General features: G+C 42.7%; 2 protein-coding genes across 11 annotated transcripts in view; one reads left to right on the forward strand and one right to left on the reverse strand.

Moving 5' to 3' along the window:
• MED12L (mediator complex subunit 12L) overlaps window positions 1-20,184 on the forward strand; it is a 627,340-nt gene that overhangs the window by 213,972 nt on the left and 393,184 nt on the right. The gene's annotated exons all lie outside the window — the stretch shown is intronic.
• P2RY14 (purinergic receptor P2Y14) overlaps window positions 1-20,184 on the reverse strand; it is a 97,895-nt gene that overhangs the window by 48,535 nt on the left and 29,176 nt on the right. Inside the window, exon 1 of one of the 8 annotated variants that reach the window (XM_056564957.1) lies at window positions 12,173-12,268. The exons of 6 other annotated variants lie outside the window; for them this stretch is intronic. The gene's annotated coding sequence lies outside the window, so the exon portion shown is untranslated. Of the gene's footprint in view, window positions 1-12,104; window positions 12,269-20,184 lie in introns of those variants that run through there. One more of the 8 variants, XM_056564958.1, reaches the window with a different exon arrangement.

The raw sequence follows: 20,184 nt of genomic DNA on the forward strand, positions 1-20,184 counted from the left end.
GGGGTCTGCTCATTCATGTCTCAGCTAGGTCAGGAATAGCTGTGGGAAGGTCACTGATTCTTCTGGTGTCAGATAATGTGGTAATAGAGAAGGTCAGTGTATTACAGTGCTGACAGGGAGGTTTCCTCTTGCAGGATGCTTTTGGCCCCCATTGAAAACACATCATTTTATTTCTAGATATAATTGTGTTATTATATTTATAATCCACTTAATGCAGCACCCTCATAAAATTTCCCATCACAAAATGTCTCTTTTGTCTAAATACATACAGTGTCTTTCATACAATGTTCTTTACAAATCTCAAGAGGACCATAGTGAATAAAAAAAAGTTACTGTCCGATTCCACTGCCATAAATACTTTTAAATATCATAAAATACCACAAAATATCTTTAAAAAATCATATTTTTTTTGGCTTCTGCTGCTGCGTTAGTTATTAATCCCATGTGTTCTTGTTTTCCTCTTTATTTCATTTTAAAATTTATATATATATATATATGGAAAGAGAGGCAGTGGAAGCTCCAAATAGGTGAAAATAGTGTTGTCTTTATTCACTCCTTAGTGAGCTACGTTTCGGCAACCTCACGCTACCGTTGTCAAGCAACAAATGGTGTAATAAGAGGGTATCTAAGGTCACGCAGGACCACCCACAAATTAACATAATGTATACATAAACAATCAATAATGTGCATAAACAATAGTGATCATAAGGTGAAATCACAATGAAATTGTGTCACAGACTGATATGCATGGTCTCTACCAAAAGTGATGTAGAACAACAGTGTCACATGAGAGATCACATGGTGCGTATCATAGAGACCAGAGATGCTGTTCCCGGTGCATGGTCATCTCATTCTTTAGAGGAAGTTAGCGCCATCTTGCTTAAGGGAATCTCGTGGACTCGAATGGGTACAGTACCGCAATCTCCTGATAGGTGTAACATGCACATAGCAATCGCGGGGTGCTGCGGAAACCACTGCAAACCCGCGATGCAAGAGAAGTGCTGAAACCCGGGATGGAGCCACGAATCAGGATAGTTGGGGATATATTATATATGAGATGTATGTGTGTATATCTTAATGCGTGTATGTATATACAAAGTTGGTACACATGTTATTTATGTGTCACTGGTAATGAGCGGCAGTATTTCGTGTATATATGGACGAATATTCATCCTATGTTCGCAATTATTTGCATATGCGCATATATTGAGTCCTCCCTTATTTAATGGTATGGGGAACTGTGACTAGTGCATTAACTCTGTGATTATTTTGCCCTTTGAAAAACCAATGGGCCCGTTGTGGTCTATGGGGATCTCACGGCATGTAAAATAGTAAGCTAAGCAGGCCCATCTTGGCAGAACAGTGGAAGGGAGACCACCATGGGTTTGAGTCCCGGGGTGTTACTGTGTTGTGGTTTAACCTTATGTTTCTGGAAAAGCTGCTGAGTTGCCCATAGAAACCAATCAGATCGCTTCTTTCATTTTTCAGAGGCCTTTTAAAAAATGAAGGAAGCAATCTGAATGGTTGCTATGGGCAACTGCACACCTCTTCCTCTACACTGGTTTTGATGAATCTCCCCCATAGAGGGAGATTTATCAAAACCTGTCCAGAGGAAAAGTTTCTGAGTTGCACATAGCAACCAACAGATCGATTCCTTCATTTTGCAAAGGCCTTGTGAAAAATGAAAGAAGCGATCTGATTGGTTGCTATGGGCAACTTTTCCAGGAAAGTAAAGTTAAACCACAATACTGTACCACCCCAGGACTCAAACCCATGGTGGTCTCCCATCCACTGTGCTGCTGAGACAGCCCTGCTTAGCTTACTGTTTTAAATGCAGTGAGATTCCCATAGACCACAATGGGCCTCTTGGTTTCAATGGGCAAAAAAAAATCACATAGTAAATGCACCAGTCAAAGTTCCCTGTACCATTGAAGGAGAACTCCAGACCATAAAAATTGTCCTCCTTAGTGCCGGCAGTAAAAAAATATAGATGTACATACCTTCTTGCGCTCCCCCGGGGCCTCCGGAAATCGGCTCCGGTCTCTGCCGCAATCCACTTTTTGGTTGCCGGTGGTCGGATGAATCAGCCAATTACCAGCCGCAGTGCAGTCCGACTTGGCTGGCGAGCGGCAGTGTGAAAACGCTTCAGGACACAAAATTCTTCACTACACCGGCACCTGCGGAAAACGTCACACTGCCGCTCAGCCTATCGCCGGCCGAGTCGGACATTTTTTATGGTCTGGAGTTCTCCTTTAAAGAAGGGAGGGCTCAATATTCGCGAATATGCGCATATGCGGAAAACCAGTGTAGAGGAAGAGTTGTGCAGCTGCCCATAGCAACCAATCAGATTTCTTCCTTCATTTTTGAAAAGGCCTCTGAAAAATGAAAGAAGTGATCTGATTGGTTGCTATGGGCAACTCAGAAACTTTTCCTCTGGACAGGTTTTGATAAATCTCCCTCTATGGGGGAGATTCATCAAAACCAGTGTAGAGGAAGAGTTGTGCAGTTGCCCATAACAACCAATCAGATTGCATCCTTCATTTTTGAAAATGCCTCTGAAAAATGAAGGAAGCAATCTGGTTGCTATGGGCAACTCAGAAACTTTTCCAGGAAAAGTTTCTGAGTGGCCCATAACAACCAATCAGATAGCTTCTTTCATTTTGCAGAGGCCTTGTGAAAAATGAAAGAAGCAATCTGATTGGTTGTTATGGGAAACTCAGCAGCGTTTCCAGGAAAGTAAAGTTAAACCACAACACTGTAAAACTCTGTCTCACCCTGGGACTCGAACCCATGGCGGTCTCCCATCCACTGCGCTGTCGAGACAGTTCTGCTTAGTTTGCTGTTTTAAATGCTGTGAGATCCCCATAGAACACAACGGGCCTATTGGTTTCAATGGGCAAAAAATCACAGAGTTAATGCACTAGTCATGGTTCCCCATACCATTAAAGAAGGGAGGGCTCAATATTCGCTAATATGCGCATATATTTTCGCATATGCGAAAAAATGAATATGCCAATTTCGCGAATATATGATGAATATTCGTCCATATATTCACTAAATATCGCAAATTCGAATATGGCCTATGCCGCTCATCACTAATTGGAACTATAACAAGTGGCCACTGACTGTATAGCAGTCCCATTGACTATTGCTGATTATTGCTCTTTTCCAGGGAGCACACAGTGCTCTAATCATTGGTTACATAGTAAGATAACCTGTATATTATATTATGACTGCATAGCAGCTATTGTTTCTTTCTGTTTGCTTATTCATATATCTGTTATATAGTAATATACTCCACTGCACAGCAGGATCTAGTTGCCTACCTTTAGAGCACCTAGCGCTGAATATCTGTCACACAGTGACAAACAGCACAAATTACACAGCGGCAATATTGCAACATCACCTCCTAACATCACAAGGGGATTTTCTGCAAGTCTGTTTTATAATATACATTTTTATTCTTATAATTATTATGTTATTTATTATTGTAATAGGTGTCTAGGTTGGTGGTCGCTAGGGCCCAGCGCACCCCCTTCACTTGGTTCCACCATTGTATAGGTTAAATAAATATAGCCAATTTGTTACCACAATATGGTCTGATCATACTACTTTTTTTCCCTCTCTCTTCTCTTTTTTTCCTGTTCAATTTCCCTTCCCTCACACCCTTTTTTTTTATATCCCCCCCCCTCTTCTTCCTTTTCTCCACTCACCCAGCTTTCCATTTACCCCATAGTAGAACACCTGAGGACTGCACTCCCTTCATTTTTAAATGAACCCTAACTCACCCCTTTATGCGAGGATGAGGGTTTTCTCTGATATAAGGTTGGGATCTGAGGATGGGATATAAGGTTGGGATCTGAGGACGGGATATAAGGTTTGGATCTGAGGACGGGATATAAGGTTGGGATCTGAGGACAGGATATCATGTTGGGATCTGAGGACGGAATATAAGGTTGGGATCGGAGGACGGGATATAAGGTTGGGATCTGAGGACAAAATATAAGGTTGGGATCTGAGGACGGGATATAAGGTTGGGATCTGAGGACGGAATATAAGGTTGGGATCTGAGGACGGGATATAAGGTTGGGATCTGAGGACGGAATATAAGGTTGGGATCTGAGGACGGGATATAAGGTTGGGATCTGAGGACAGGATATAAGGTTGGGATCTGAGGACGGGATATAAGGTTGGGATCTGAGTATGGGATATAAGGTTGGGATCTGAGGACGGGATATAAGGTTGGGATCTGAGGACGGGATATAAGGTTGGGATCTGAGGACGGGATATAAGGTTGGGATCTGAGTATGGGATATAAGGTTGGGATCTGAGGACGGAATAAAATATGTGAATGGGATATAAAGCTGGGATAAAAAGGCAGGATATGAGGTTGGTTATAAGGATATAATGTGAGGACGGGATATGAGGACGGGATATGAGGACAGTATATAAGGACAGAATAGGAGGATAGGGTTTGAGTATAAGGACAGGAGCTTCATTGTTGCTTTTCTTCTCCCACAGATTTAAGACCGGGCAATTCTGTGTACCCAGCTAGTTTATTTTTAAATAAAAATGATACAGTTTTCTCATAAATGTTGTGCAATAATTCAGAATGGTATTTACGAATAGGAAGCTAAATTGTTTACCTTCAGAGGATGAAAATCTGTCCTGGTCATATGATACTCAAACAGGTGCAAGGGTCATTATAAGAGATCCGATAACTATACTGTAATAGTAAAGAGCTGTGTGCCTGTATGATCATTGTATGACCAGAACAGGATTCATTTACATTCAATGTTCAGATTTACAATGGTTGCTGTACCAACATTTTGGCTTCAAATGCACCATAAACATCTTGGCTTCAAATGCACCATAAACATCTTGGCTTCAAATGCACACATCAGTCATGGCACTATTACATAGTTAGAATGCGCCAAAATGTGCCAGTTATATGCCTTAATTTTGGAGCGCACCTTTGTCATAATGTACACCAAATCATAGACTGTTTAGCCTAAACTAAGGCTAGAGAGTCTAAATGTGTTAAATCTATCAAACAGCATGAGACAATGTTCTAAATCTAGCACATTTTTAGACTATCTAGTCAATGTTTGCACTGTATAAGAAGAAGACAATAGTACTAAATTCCCTGCATTGTCTTCAAATACTTATTTAAAACCATTTAAGGACCAATAAAGAAAGTATTAGAAAATTGTATGTAAATTATTCAGTATATAAAGGGCAGAATATAATAGTAACATCTTTGCAAATATCAAGGACATCGAGTGCAGCGATGTAGTCCTCTCCATTATGAGTGGTAGTCCTTGATATTCATGAAGTGTCTTGACAACTCTGATGTCGGTCATTGACTGTGAGTGACGGCTGCTCATAGTAGCTTTCATACATTGTCTATGAAGCAAGAAGAAGCAGAGGAAACCAAAAGTTTTGCACTAAATTGATCCAGGACAATTTGGGGTCAGAAGGCCTCTCCCCATTGTTCAGTCTTGAAAGGGAACATAGAGTCCCAGAGAACTATTCTTATAAAAAATGTTATCCTCCAGTGATCGGGATTTGCTACTTAGGAGGGCTAGAGAAAGCTGACGCTGTCCTTTAACAGGGAAAAATATTGTTGTTCCCTGACTTCTCTTGTGCCACTCAGTTAAAATGTGCCTCCTATAGGGAAGTTAGGAAGTGGTTGTTATCTGCAAATGTGGCTTTTTCGGTTTTGTTTCCAGCAAAAATGCTAATTACATACAAGGACTCAGTGCTATTTTTGGAGATCCTATTCATGTCTCTAAGTAGTTGGACTCTGAGGGTCTTTGAAGCTTGTATCCATTTACTTTATTGGGTGTTTAATTATGAGGTTGGCGGGACTGGGGAGGGGTGGAGATGGGGAGAGAGGAGAGGTGGTATTGTAGAGAGGTCTGATGTATGTTACACCAGATCGTGAGGAGGGGGGGATATGGGAGGAGGAGGGTGACTATCTGGCACAGTTTTTTTTTTTTGGGGGGGGGGGGGGTGAATAATGTCTTATAAGCTTAAGCTTTTTGTTTGAAATGTGAGGGGGATGGGGATAGGATGAAGAGAGTCGCTATATTTGATGGAGTTTAGAAATGTTTGCCAGCAATAATTTGCCTACTGGAAATTCACACCACAAAGGAGACTTGTATAAGGTTAGCTAGATGCTGGACTGGCTGGGGGTTTCATTCATCATACTCAACATATTCCTCTGGGTTTTCCGTTTTGATTTCATAAAAATATTCTTATTAAAATTCAGGAAAAAGAGATGGATATAAGAGGTAGTAGTGGAAAAGACCGCAGCACACAAGGCGTTCTCCAGTAAAAAGTGAATTTATTCCATAAAACAGCAAGCAAAAAGGAAGCTTCGTTTCGGTAATCTCACATCACCATCTTCAGGCCTGAAGATGGTGGTGTGAGACTACCGAAACGTAGCTTCCTTCTTGCTTGCTGTTTTATGGAATAAATTCACTTTTTACTGGAGAACGCCTTGTGTGCTGCGGTCTTTTCCACTTCTATTCAAGTTGGGGCTCCTAACCAGTGCCTTCTTTTGTATTTTTTACTACTCTGGCGGATGTGCTGCTTTTTTGTCCTATTTTTTTTTTTTTTAGATATAAGAGGTAGCTACATTTTTCTTCATGTATTATTTAATGGAACAGAGGTTGTTATGGCATTCTTCCATCTCCCCACCCATTCTCCACACGTCCATTCAATAGGCTGGTCAATTTTTTTAAGGGGAAAGAATATATTCCTTTGATTATGGATGGTGATTTTAATGCTATAATGAATCCCTCTCTTGATAGGATTAGAGTGGTAGAGGGTTCTCCTCTTAAAGATGGACCTGTTTCTTCATTGGAGAGATTTGCTAAAGAGAAGGGGTGAAATGATTTGTGGCGGTTAATAAATCCTGAAGTTAAAAATGTATAATTCTTTTTTGCCACGCATCAAACCACCTCACGGATTGATTTAGTTCTATGTAATGATCATGCACTGAGACTAATCAAAAATATGAAATATGAACCGAGGTCCATATCAGACCATACTCCTGTGAATGTGGACATGGTAATAGGGAAGGACCAATCAGGTCAAGATAAAGTCTTACATTTTAACCCACATTGGTTTAAACTTATTGATTGTAAGGAAAGGCTGGAGGCCTAATTGTCAGAGTTTTTGGAGTTAAGAAGTGGAATGGCCTCACAAATACTGTGGGAAACATTGAAAGCTTATCTTAAGGGATTACTCTATAGAGAAGTCAGGAATAAGAGGAGAGATTTTTTTCAAAAAGAAAAAACAGAGAGAGCGAGGAGTGTGCTGCAGAACAAGATACATTTTCACAAAACCCTACGTCACACAATTTCCAGGAAATGAAAGAAGCACCAAATAAATGATCAAACTATCTTCAGTGGAAAAACTCAACAAAAATAGTTCGATCAGGTAAACTGTTAATTAGGTCGACCAGGTAAACTTTTGGAAACTTTATAAAAACTCAAAGGGAGAAGAAGAAAATTGGAGCTCTGCAGGATTCTAGAGTTAGAATAGTTCGGGACCCTAAGGAAATAGGAGAGCTGGTTAATGAATTTTACTTGACATTATAGCATTCAGATGGGTCTTGTGGGGGAGTTTTTAATTATCGTGGCAAATGTAGCTTGCCTAAGCTGTCAGAGGATCACTATGGATATTACAGTAGAGGAATCCAAGGATAGGGGATAAGATGTCTGATCGTGGGGGTCCCGCCGCTGGGGACCCCCGCAATCTCTCCTGCAGCCACCAGTCATCTACAGCATTGAGCCAAAGTTTGCTCCGTGCCTGATGACTCACGATACAGGAACCGAACTCACGCCCTGCCCCTATAATACAAGTTTATGGGAGGGGCATGATGGCAGCCATGCCCCTCTCATAGATGTGCATTAAGGGGCGAGGCCTGATTTCACGGGGGCTGGGGCGTGACATCACGAACCGTCGGCCCCTGTATTGTGAGTCATTAGGCACGGAGCAAACTTGGGCTCCCTGCTGCAGATAACTAGGAGGCTGCAGGAGAGATTACAGGAGTCCCCAGCAGCGGGACCCCTGTGATCAGACATTTTATCCCCTATCTTTGGATGGGGAAAAAGATGTCTAGGGGCAAAGTACCCCTTTAAATGCAGCATTAAAAACTTGTGCTGCTTCACCTGCACCCAGCTCTGATGGGTTGCCATTTAACCCTTTAAGGACGGCCCCATTTTTTTCCTCAAGGACCAGGCTCTTTTTTTTTAAATTTGACATGTATCTCTTTAAATGGTAATAACTTTAGAACGCTTTTTCTGAGCAGAGCGATTCTGAGATAGTTTTTTTGTGACATATTGTACTTTATATAAGTGGTGCATTTTTGATGACACATGCTTCATTTTTTATAAAAAAAACTTCAAAATATTGTGAAAAACTGGAAAATTTCTGACGTTTTTTTTATGGTGTTCACTGTGCGGTAAAAGTGATGTTATATTTATTCTGTGGGTCAGTACGATTATGGCGATACCCATTTTATAGAGCTTTCTATTTTCTTTTCCCTTTTCTGAGCAAAATTATTTTTCTGTCATTAATTTTCCAACAGCCGTAACTTTTTTATTTTTTGTCCGATGCCATTGAGTAAGGGCTTATTTTTTGCGGGATGAGCTGTACTTTATATTGGTATCATTGTTGTGCTACGTGTTACCTTTTGATCTTTTTTATTCCGCTATTTGTACCAAAATTGGCGTATTTTTTTGCTTTTTTTGCTGTTTTTGTTTACGGCGTTCACCGTGCGGGATAACTTACATTATAGTTCTATAGTGCATGTAATTATGAAAGTGGCAATACCTATTATGTATATGATTTGTGTTTTTGATCTTTTTTGGTGATAATACAGGGCTTTTATTGGGAAAGGGGCACTTTTATTGAAGAACTTTTTATTTTATTTTTTACATTTTTTACTGGTTATACTATGCTGGAATACATTTGTACTGCAGCACAGTATGACCTGATGAGTTGCACACAGTACAGCCTGTGCGATCCAGCCTCTGGCTGGATCTCACAGGCTTCAGTAGCAGGCAAACAGGAGGTCATGATCTGACATCCTGCTGCCATAGCAACCAACAGCGACCCACGATCGTATCGCAGCGCTGCCGTTGGAGAACAGGGGCCCTGTCAACACCATAGATGGAGTGATCAGGATTGATCATGGCATCTAGGGGGTTAATGCTGCCGGGACCGGCACTATCGCGGCTCCGGCAGCTGCGGCGGGACTCCGGCTGTGCTTAACAGCCGGGTCCTGTAGCTGATCTCCTGCGCTGCCCGCGGCAGTGCTGGAGATCGCTATGACATATGCATACGTCCAAATGCGTGAACGTGTCGGATGCTTGGATGTATGCATACGTCATATAGCGGGAAGGGGTTAACATTTATAGAGAACTTGGCAATGTCCTCATTCCTTGTTTGTGTAATATACTTAACGACTCCTACAGAACTGGGGCACTTCCTCCATCTATGTTGGAAGCTAAGATTGTACTCCTCTTAAAACAAGGAAATAACCCATTGAAAATACTGTAGAATCTTACCAACCTATCTTGATGCTGAACACCAACGCCAAGATTCTGGACAAAGTTTTGGCCAGAAGGTTAGTGGGAGTGATTGGAGGCAGCCTAATAGGAGAAGAGTAGACTGGGTTTATTCTTGGTAGACTTATTCATACTAACTTGATGAGGACATTTGTAATATACAAATGGGCACACAGCCCTGTCGCTTGAAGCCATGAAAGTGTTCGACATGGTGGAGTGGGAATTTTTATGGCATACTCTTAAATCTTTTGGTTTTGGGGAAGGATTTGTTGGATATGTTAAGTTACTTCGCAAAAGCCCCATCGCTAGAATAATGTTAAATGGCACTTTTACCATCCCCTTTGCCCTCTCTAGAGGGATATGACAGTGGTGTCCACTTACCCCATCGTCTATGAAGCAAGCACAGCTTGTGTGCTTGCTTCATAGACCTTATGCATGGCTACACCATAGATATACGGTGCCGGTCATTAAAGCCCATACGGCAGCGTGGTCATGATCAAGTCCTTAACCTCTTCAGGACGCCGGGCGTATGCATACGCCCTGCATCCCGAGTCCTTAAGGACGTGGGGTGTATGCATACGCCCGTGGGAATTCCCGTCCCCGCCGCTAGCCGGTTGGGGACCAGAATGGGATGCCAGCCATGGCAACCCCCCGTTCTGCCCACCCCTGGATGTCGTGGGGAACGTGGAGAGAAGATGGAGGCTGGTACCTGGAGGAGAAGATGCGTGAGGACCACCGATCGTCGCTGGAGACAGGCGCAGGTAGGGAAACGACGGGGGTGAGGGGGGGGGGGGTGGAATGAAAGTGAAAGTAAAGTGATCTTTACTATGGCAACCACTAGGAAGGCAAAACTGCAACTCCCAGAATGCCGGGAGTTGTAGTTTTGCAACATCTGGAGGGTCACAGTTTGGAGACCACTGTTACAGTGGTGCCCAAGTGGTAGCCCTCCAGATGTTGCCAAACTACAACTCTCAGTATGCCTAGAATGCCCAGGCATGCTGGGAGTTGTAGTTCTGTAACATCTGTCCCTTCAGATTTTGCAATTTTCATGAAATTTTTGAAATTTTGGAAAGTTAGAAAAATGCTAAATTTTCGAACTTTTCCACCAAAATAAAATAGAATATGTCACGAAAAAACAATCTCAGAATCAGAATATTCAGTAAAAGCGTTTTTGAGTTATTAATTTGTAAAGCGACGGTGGTCAGAATTGCAAAAAAGGACTCAGTCCTTAAGGTGAAAAAGGGATGCGTCCTTAAGGGGTTAAAAGCTTGAATGCTGAGCAGTGATTGGTTGCTGTGGGCAAATCAGACAAATTAATAAATTTGGTCTTTTTTGGAAAATTTTATTTACACAATCCACATGGTAAATCTGTAGCAAATCCATAGTTTTTCCACTGTGTATGGTCCAAACCTATACTACAACTGCATATTATACTGCAAATTCACATTAATATTTTGCCCACCACTCATATTCATAAAGAAGGGTTTATTATCAGATTAATAAGGAACTTGACAGTCCGTTACAATAATGTATTGGAATTTGTACAATAAACATGAGAACCTGCACGCACTGATCTCGCTATTCTGTACATCTGTGACATTAGTCAAAAATAAGACGTTATACAACATCTGGTATCAAGCAGAACATTGTGACCATGTCTAAAACTTGTACAAAGTGTCTGTCTCCAACAGCAAAAAATAGAAACTAAAATGGTAGAGAAATATTTTGAATATTCTCAGCTTTTTTTTTGCAAACGAAATGCATAAATGTTTATACAAATCCTAGCAGACATACCCAGTATGAGTTATAAACATATCACAGTACTGATAGAGAAGGCATTGTAATACAGTCATGCTATGATGCTATTACCTGCTATATTATGTCTGCATGTTAACCTATTACATTATCTTAGCTTTTTACATGTTATGGTGGGTTCACAACGAGTTTTTGTTTCAGTTTAACATTCAGTTTTACACTTGAAAAGGTTAAAAAAAAAACATACATTAACGGATGCTATAAATGTATGCTGCTATATGCCAAACAGCAGAATCTGTTTCCCACTGACTTATATATTATACAAAAATTATTGCAACATATACATTTTTTAAGTGTACACAATAGTGTAGTTGACATTTTTGCATACAGCAAAATAAAGGTACTGTAATGGAAAGAGTGAAACAGAGAGAAAAACGCAGTGTGAACCCACCCTAATGACATTCCATATTACAACTAATAAGATGTACTACAGCAATTCAGATATATATATATATAGTGACATTTAGTTTTTATTCCCAAGCAGCTAGAGCTGTGATATTTAGCACACACACACACACACACACAAACCGATCCTTCAAGTCTCAGTTCTTCGCCGTCCTAATTAAACCTGTTATTTTGGAAATATGAATTTCCTGTACACAAAATAGCTGTCACCATTCAATGCTATGATAAAAATAAGACTGAGTAGTAAACAAAGAGTTGGAGGCACCCATACAGAATGCCAGCTGCTTTACGCATAGTCACCTGTGTAACTGTGCCAACTGTTCACAAAGACTTCAGTAGTAAAGTTACTACTCTGCTACTGTACGAACCTGAATCCACTGAGCCAGCTGAGCATTAAGTCTCATTTATTCCAGAGATCCATTGAAGAACTGTTTCCTCTCTCAGAACTTAGACACATGCAGGAGGATGTCTTCGAAATGCTTTAACAGTTCTTAAGTTGCATGATAAAAAAAAAGAGTGTTTTGGATACGTCTGCCAACTAGCTGCTAAAATGTCATCTTCTACAGATGTGCAGAAAGAGTGGGATACAGGGAGTGGATCGGGAGTGGGGTTTATAATAAGGAAATGTCCAACGGATCAGCCCACAAGCCTCTAAAAGAGCTAAATGAAGACTATCGTTCCCATGTCTGCTCTTGACCTTTACACTAGTGTTGAATGAATTTCCAAGTTAACCACAGAACACATTGGAGGATACAGCCTGCTGCTTCCCATCAGCTATTGGTGGAGCTGATATAACATTGTGTTATGAGTTACATTGATCTTCATTTTTTTTTCTCTTCACATGGCAGACGGGAAATAACAGCTTTTTATGCAGGGTGAAATGAAAACGAAATTTTTGATTGGGCAATGTGGTGGACACTTTTAGAAACCGTAATTTTTTTATTTGCATGTTAATGATTTGCTCAGTTCATGGGTTGTTCCCATTTTGTTATGGGAAGTTTTTTCTTGTTGCAATGACTAGAGATGAGCGAATTTCTGAAAAAGTCGATTTGGCCAATTTGCTGAATTTTCTGGAAAAATTTGGTTCAGTCCAAGTTTATTTGCTGTGAATCGCTATTAAAAACGGCTATTTCTGGCCTACAGAGATGCTCCATAGGGATGTAGAACACTTTGCCTTGTCCTAACACACATAGGGAGTGTACCGTGTTAATGAAATAATACTGTTATTCAGTATGACAGGCACATGACATGCTGATTACAATCACTGCAGCAGAGCATCTGGATGTGGCCGATTTTTTATTTTTATTTTATTTTTTAATCTTTATTTTTAGAGATGAGCGAACCCGAATTCGTTACGAATTTCATGAAAAATTCGATTCGCAACGAATATGAATATCGCCGCGATTCTATCGCTTAATTAAACTCCATTTTACAGCGTTCCAGGCTATTGGAGACCTAAGATGGTGGATCCACATGTGAGTACATGGGGCAGGGGATCATGGGAGGGCGGAAAACAGCGGCGGGAATGAAGGTAGGCGGGCTGACCCTGAATCACATGTGAGATGCAGCCTATCAGTGTTCACTGACCCCTGTGATGTCACAGCCCCTATATAATTGGCGGCCATCTTGCCTCTCTTCATTTTATCTATGCACTCAGATGGAGAGGACGGGACTGCGTGTGTGTGAATAGCTCATACCACAGCGTTACACTGCAACTGCTAGTCACATCAGCATTAGGGAAAGACAGGAGTGCAGAGTGCTGTGCTGTTACACTGACAAGGATCATTGATTGCTAAACCTCCTATTCACGTTATTGAGCATTGCAGCAGAGAGGGGCAGATAGCTGTCAGCTGCCTCATACAGATCTCCAAGCTGCCTGAACTTTCTGAAGCATCTCATCTCCTCATTTTTCAGCCCAATTGAGTTTAATTTTATTTGCTCCACAAATCTTCTGCTGCTCAGAATTGTGTGACAGAGTGCAATTTAGGGTTTAATGCCTGGATTTTTTTTTCTGTGGTGCTGCCCAGTTGGGTCCTGCTGCCGTTCAGAAATAAGTCATATTAGTGTGGACTTTAGTGCCTTTTTACAATTTTTCACCTGATATTCTGTCTTTGTGCTAAATTCAGTGTTATACCACACGTTGTACACCTGCCGGTGTATGAAAGAAAAAAAAAGTTTTTCCTGTGTACAAATACGCTTAACAGTGTCCTTATCATTGCAAAGGGCCCACATACAAGCAGATAGCGTGCCACATACTACCTTTTTTTCTGTCTCTGTGCTAAATTCAGTGCTATACCACATGTTATACACCTGCCGGTGTATTAAAGAAAAAATAAAAGTTTTCCTGCATACAAATACGCTCATCATTGCAAAGGGCATACATAGAACCAAGTAGTGTACTATTTACTACCTGTTATTCTGTCTCTGTGCTAAATTCAGTGCTATTCCACACATTAGTATACACCTGCTGGAGTACTTAAAAAAAACAAGTGTTTTTTCTGCGTAGAAATACGCATACCAATGTGCTCATCATTGCAAAGGGCATACATACAACAAAGGAGTGTACAATTTAGTAACTGTTATTCTGTCTAGGGCCTATATACTTTGAAAGGACAGCCGTAAGTAATCGCCTGCTGCTGTTCTATACCCTCATAAACGTACTAAGTATGTCAGGCAGGCAAGTGCCAGGACGTGCACAGAGAAGTGGTAGAGGCCTACATACGTCAGGCAGAGTTGGCAGCAGACTTGGGGCGAGTGGCAGCAGAAGTCGCAGCAATAGGCCTGAGCTCCCGTTAACACCCATCGGTCGTGTCGTTGACCAATCTCTCCTCGTCAATTGGTTTGCACACTCATCCCCATCATCACAAGCGACATGTGACAACCCCAGTCAAGAGTCGGTGGGTTCCTCAGACACAACCCTCAGTTGGCATGGCCCGGGAGCAGTCCCTGTAATCCCATTGCCTTTGTCCTATGCGGTTCCCTCTCCCAAAGAAGTATCTCATGCTTTGGGTTCAGCTCCACTATTTACTGAGGACGATCCAATAGAGGACAGTCAGCAGCTAATGGGCAGCCAAGAATGTGTGGAGAGACATGCGTTGCTTGCTCCGCAAGGCGAGCAAGTAGTGATGCAGAGAGTGACGTGGGAGGCGGTGTTTCAATTGTTCAGGGTCCTGAGGCAGACACTGTTGTGGAACACGAGGAGGACATCAGTGACGTGCACACATCTTTTGATGATTATGAAGCCGATCGCAATTGGGAGCCGGGTGCAGAAGCCGGGGCTTCATCATCATCAGGAGAAGAGATTTGCTTTTTGTCTATGGGGCAGCAAGGCGGTAGCACAGTTGGCAATCAGCGTGGTGGTGGCAGTAGTGGAAATTCAGGAGCCAAACGTGCCAGGGGAAGACCACCTGCTTCGCGGCAAGCTACCATTCAGGGAGGTAGTGGAACAGGGGTTCCTGAAGACGGCGCCAATAGCAGTGAAATAGTGCGGACTGCGGGTGGGAAAATCAGCTACTCTGCGGTGTGGTTGTTCTTCATAAAGAATCCGGGGGACCTCTGCGCTCACCTTCCACTGCCACGGCTGCTGGGGAGGGGTGGCAGGAGCAGTACCGGCTCAATCAGCAGTAGCCTTAGTCTACAGTCGCTGATGAGTAGCTTCCTTTAGCCACATAGTGAAGCTACTCATCAGCAGCAGGTGGACATGGAGCAGGACCTGAACCAGCAGGTGGTGGCTTATCTTGACATGAGCCTGCCAACAACCGTTGAAGATCCACTCGACTTCTGGGCAGCCAAACTCGATTTATGGCCGCAACTAGCGGAGTTTGCCCTGGAAAAGCTGTCCTGCCTGGCCAGTAGTGTGCCATCAGAGCGGGTGTTTAGTGTGGCCGGGGCCATAGTCACCCCAAGGCAAACTCGTCTGTCCACTAAAAATGTGGAGAGACTGACGTTTGTCAAGATGAATCAGGGATGGATCTGACAGGATTTCCAGCCACCAATGACAGATGGGTCTGAGTAGATTGACCATGCTCCTACAACAACATTTTCTCTATTGTGGTTGGTTATGAAACCCTCTGGGGCAGACCTGGGCATTGTATGGCCTGCTTGCCACATACGGCCCTTTGAATGGCTCTGACTGGCCCGCGCTGATTTGGGGACAACTATGCTGCCTAATCTGGGGGACAACTATGCTCCTAATCTGGGGGACATCTATGCTGCCTAATCTGGGGGACTTCTCTGCTGCCTAATCTGGGTGACATCTATGCTGCCTAATCTGGGTGACATCTATGCTGCCTAATATGGGTGACAACTATGCTCCTTATCTGGGGGACAACTATGCTCTTAATCTGGGGGACAACTAAACTCCTAATCTGGTGGACATCTATGCTGCCTAATCTGGGGGACAAGTATGCTCCTAATCTTGGGGACATCTATGCTGCCTACTCTGGGGGACAACTATGCTCCTAATCTTGGGGACATCTATGCTGCCTAATCTGGGGGACAAGTATGCTCCTTATCCGGGGGACATCTATGATGCCTTCTCTGGGGGACAAGTATGCTCCTAATCTGAGGGACATGTATGCTGCCTAATCTGGGGGACAACTATGCTCCTTATCTGGGGGACAACTATGCTCCTAATCTGGGGACAACTAAACTCCTAATCTGGTGGACATCTATGCTGCCTAATCTGGGGGACAAGTATGCTCCTAATCTGGGGGACATCTATGCTGCCTACTCTGGGGGACAAGTATGCTCCTAATCTGGGGGACATCTATGCTGCCTAATCTGGGTGACATCTATGCTGCCTAATCTGGGGGACAACTATGCTGTTAATCTGGGGGACATCTATGCTGCCTAATCTGGGGGACATCTATGCTGCCTAATCTGGGGGACATCTATGCTGCCTAATCTGGGGGACAACTATGCTCCTAATCTGGGGGACAACTATGTTCCCAATCTGGGGGACAACTAAAATCCTAATCTGGTGGACTTCTATGCTGCCTAATCTGGGGGACAAGTATGCTCCTAATCTGGGGGACATCTATGATGCCTACTCTGGGGGACAAGTATGCTCCTAATTTGGGGGACATCTATGCAGCCTAATCTGGGGGACAAGTATGCTCCTAATCCGGGGGACATCTATGCTGCCTACTCTGAGGGACATCTATGCTGCCTAATCTGTGGGACAACTGTGCTCCTTATCTGGGGGACAACTATTCTCCTAATCTGGGGGACACGTATGCTGCCTAATCTGGGTGACATCTATGCTGCCTAATCTGGGCGACAACTATGCTCCTAATATGGGGAAAACTGATGCTTCTGGCCTTGGGCCTATAATTTTTTGAAGTTTAGCAGTAGCTAAATACATGCTTAATGCAAATGTCAACATTGATCTTTAAATATAAGGGGTTATGAAACCCTCTTGGGTACTGCAAATGATTGCTCCAGACTCATTCTGTGTCTTTCACAAACTACTTGCCTCCTTGGTGCCTCAGGCCTTGGGCCTATAATTTTTTGAAGTTTAGCAGTAGCTAAATAAATGCTTAATGCAAATGTAAACATTGATCTTTAAATGTAAGGGGTTATGAAAACCTCTTGGGTACTGCAAATGCATGATCCAGACTCATTCTGTGTCTTTCAGGAACTACTTGCCTCCCTGGTGCCTCTGTCCTTGGGCCTTACATTTTTGGATGTTTAGCAGTAGCTAAATACATGCTTAATGCAAATTTCAACAATGATCGTTAAATTCTCGGCGCTCTGCCAGGGCCTTCTCCTACCCCGTCTGGGCCGGTCCGAGGACCTCACTACCCAACTCACTAACTAATCCAATCGCTTATAGCGACGGGCGGTGTGTACAAAGGGCAGGGACTTCAACGCCAGCTTATGACCCTCACTTACTGGTAATTCCTCGTTTTAAGGTTAAATAATTGCAATCCCAGATCCCTATCACGAACTGGTTTCAGCGTGCAACACGCACCTGTCCTTGAAAGATAGAAACACGCTAATCCGTTCAGTGGAGCGCGGCTGCGGCCCCAGGAAATCTGAGGTCATAACACACCTGGTATTGCTCGATCTCGCAATTGATCGTGCAAAGGTAGGGGGTTATTAAAGCCTCTTGGGTACTGCTGAGGCCTGCTCCTGACTCCTCCTGGTGTAATGTATGGGGTAATTAAACACTCTTGAGTAGTGTTTTTTTTTTATTTTTTATTTACTGATAATTTTATCGGTAATAAAATAGAATTTTCCAGAATGCTAATCGTTACACAACGGAACTCTTGTTGCGTGTGATTTTTTTAATGAAAAAATAAATAAATAAAAATACGGACAGGGATTTACTCTGCTTCATCATTTTGGGCGAAAAAAGTCCTTTGGTGATCTGATCTTTTGGAGACAGATGCACTTACACACATATTGAATTAGTTTTTGTAAAAAAAATTCAAACATTGTGTGGTTTATTATTTTTGAGAAGAATGTCTTTGGGTGGTCCACCGTCCTGCATTATAGAGTCTTGTGAACTGTTGGATATGCGCTTGTTCTTACACAAAGGTATTTTTTTAATAAATGTCTAACATTTTGTTGTTTTTTGGAGGGGGTTGTGAAGCCCGGTGTGTACTGGTGCATCAGCCAACTCCAGGCTGTGTCCTTCAGGCAATATATGGATTCCTGATGCCGCAGAGGTGGGGCCTGGGTCTGGAAATTTCTCATTTTTGGATAGCGGGTGCTACCTATGAGAAATCTTTGTCAAAAATTTCATATATTATGTTGTTTTTTTGGGGGGGGATTGTGAAATCCTGGTGTGTAGTGTACTAGTGCATCAGCTAACTCCACGCTGTGCCATTCAGCCACTAAATGGTCTCCTCTTGCTGCCAACATGTCCACGCTGTGCCATTCAGCCCCTATATGTTGTCCTCATGCTGCCAACACCTCCACGCTGTGCCATTCAGCCACTATATGGTGTCCTCATGCTGCCAACACCTCCACGCTGTGCCATTCAGTCACTATATGGTGTCCTCATGCTGCCAACACCTCCACGCTGTGCCATTCAGCCACTATATGGTGTTCTCATGCTGCCAACACCTCCACGCTATGTCATTCAGTCACTATATGGTCTCCTGACACTGATGCCACCACCAGGCTCTGTCATTGTGCTGCTGTGCGGCAGTGATTCTAAGAGCAATGCCGGTAATCTTCATTGCTATTCTGAATAACAGTATTATTTCACTACCCCAGCACACTCCATATGCGTTTTAGGACACAGCAAAGTGTTCTATATCCCTATAGAGGCTGTATGTAGGCAAGAAAAAGCCTTTTTTTATTATCGATTCGCCGCGAAAAAATTCGGATCAAAACAAACTTTTCGGGAAAATTCGGCGAATCGGCCGAATCGAATTTTTGAAAAGTTCGCTCATCTCTATTTATTTTATTTTATTTGAATTTATTTGAATTTTTTGATTACCCATTATGGTGAGCATCGAGCTGGCAGTCCTCCGCCAGGCGAGATACCACCTGTTCCAGCCCCTGCCTCTCAGCACCCCCCTGACTGTGTAAGTGCGAATGTTTCATTTAATCAGTTATGGTTCATTGTTATCGCTCCAAGCTGTTTCATTGGATTCTTGTGATAATTCCACAGGTAATATGATGTCCATGACCATAGGGCCTCAGTCTTGAAAAGATTACATTGATTTTTTTAAATTTAAATTCAAGATTTATATTAGATTCCCAAGTTTAATGTCCCGGCATTTACTTTGAACTAACACTGTATGACCACAAAACACAATCTAACAAGGAGTCACATGGTGGCATAATGACAGAGCCTAGAGGTGGGAGCAGCATGAGATCAAAATCTGGCAGAATGACACAGTTTGGAATTGGCGGCAGTGAGAGGAGACTATATAGTGGCTGAATGACACAGCATGGAGTTGGCTGAAGCATGAGGAGACCAAATAGGGGCTGAATGAAACAGCCTGGAGCTGGTGGCAGCATGAGGAGACCATAGGGCCTCACAATCCCTAAGATTAAAAGATTAATTTTCAAATTTAAATTGTAGATTTATGGTAGCTACTGCTACCATAAAAATTTGTAGGTAATTTCCCAGGCCCAGCAGCATCAGTAAACCATATAGTGGCTGAATGACACAGCCTGAAGCTGGCAGCAGCATGAGGAGACAATAGGGCTTCACAATCCCTAAGATTAAAAGATACATTTTCTAATTAAAATTGAAGATTTATGGTAGCTAGTGCTACCATAAATTTTTTTAGGTAAAGTCCCAGGCCCAGCAGCATCAGTAAACCATATAGTGGCTGAATGACAAAGCCTAGAGCTGGCAGCAGCATGAGGAGACCCATATAGTGGATGAATGGCACAGCCTGGAGTTGGCGAAGCA

Source organism: Hyla sarda, chromosome 3 (assembly GCF_029499605.1).
Source record: "Hyla sarda isolate aHylSar1 chromosome 3, aHylSar1.hap1, whole genome shotgun sequence".
Taxonomy (NCBI): domain Eukaryota; kingdom Metazoa; phylum Chordata; class Amphibia; order Anura; family Hylidae; genus Hyla; species Hyla sarda.